The sequence below is a fragment of the Equus asinus genome, unplaced genomic scaffold, assembly GCF_041296235.1.
Source record: "Equus asinus isolate D_3611 breed Donkey unplaced genomic scaffold, EquAss-T2T_v2 contig_414, whole genome shotgun sequence".
Taxonomy (NCBI): Eukaryota; Metazoa; Chordata; class Mammalia; order Perissodactyla; family Equidae; genus Equus; species Equus asinus.
Window position 1 is genome coordinate 55,931 of NW_027225088.1, and position 1,570 is coordinate 57,500.

The following is a 1,570-nucleotide window of genomic DNA, read 5'->3' on the forward strand; positions in this document are numbered from 1 at the left end:
CTCGGTCACGGAAAGCGGCCTTGGGGAGGTTTTGGCGAACGTCCCTGTCCCAGGGCCGTCTGCCGACTAGGGGACGGAGTCCTCCTCCATGCTCCTTCTCGCCCCCAGTCGGGCGGGTTGTGGGTCGCGCGGTCGACTTGTCCATTTCCCCGGAGGCATCCTGCCTGCCGGGGCTCCCTCCCTCGGGCCGGTGCGAGCGGTCCTCGGGCGGCCCGGGAATTTGGGCCGCAGCGAACGAACGAACGAAGCCCGTCCCTCCTGCGTCGGCACCGATGAGACACAGCCCTGGTGGATGGAGCCGCTTTCCTCGGGTTTCCTTTTGCTTTCGGCCGCTGCTGCCACCAAACCTCCCTAAACGATAGGAATGAAAACGGGAACCGTTGGCATAATAAAAGCGTTTTGGTTGGCGTGTTTCTTGGCTTTTGGGGACTCGAGAGGTATGATGGATGATCTCCGATTGACGTTTGGAAGGTCTATTTCATCCCAGTCGCACGAACCCCGAAAACGTGGCGGCTGGACGAGGGAGGGAGGGAGGGAGGGAGGGAGGGAGGGAGGGAGGGAGGGAGGGAGGGAGGCCAACCACGGGATTTCCGCACGACCAGCTGATGGACACGAGCGCCCCGTGAGCCGGGCGGAGGGCAGCCGCCCGGGTCTCGCAGCTACGTGCCCGCGGAACCCTCGGGACTGCGAGAAGCCGGAGCGACCCGCAGCCATGTGGCGCTCGGCGCGGACATCTGGTCGACCCGCGCGCCACGGGACCCGGGGCCCGAGTCCGGGCCGGGCCGCCGGTCGACCCGGCAGGGCGGCTGCCCCGGGGGCCTCGCGGCTGCTCGTCCGCAGCCTCCAGGGAGCCCTCGGGGCTCCGAGAAGGCCGAGCGCCCCGCGGCCCCACGGCCCCGCGGCGCTCGGCGCGGACATCTGGTCGACCCGCGCGCCGCCGGACCCCGTGGCTACGAGTCCGCGGGGCCTTCGGAGCCGACAGAGGGCCGGGAGCGCACCCAGAGCACCCAGAGCACCCAGAGCACCCAGAGCCCCGGGACCCGGCCCCGAGCGCCGCGGACATCTGGTCGACCCGCGCGCCCCAGTCCGGGGACCAAGTCCGGGCCGGACAGCTGGTCGACCCGGCAGGGCGTCGGCCACCTGGGAGCCGCACCCGCGAGTCCGCGGGGTCTCTGGAGCCGACGGAGGCCGGGGAGCCCACCCAGGCCGCCGAGAGCCCCGCGTCCCCGCGGCGCTCGGCGCGGACATCTGGTCGACCCGCGCGCCGCCGGACCCCGTGGCTACCAGTCCGCGGGGCCTTCGGAGCCGACAGAGGGCCGGGAGCGCACCCAGAGCACCCAGAGCCCCGGGGCCCGGCCCCGAGCGCCGCGGACATCTGGTCGACCCGCGCGCCCCGGTCCGGGGACCGAGTCCGGGCCGGACAGCTGGTCGACCCGGCAGGGCGGCTGCCCCGGGGGCCTCGCGGCTGCTCGTCCGCAGCCTCCAGGGAGCCCTCGGGGCTCCGAGAAGGCCGAGCGCCCCGCGTCCCCGCGGCGCTCGTCGCGGACATCTGGTCGACCCGCGCGCCGCC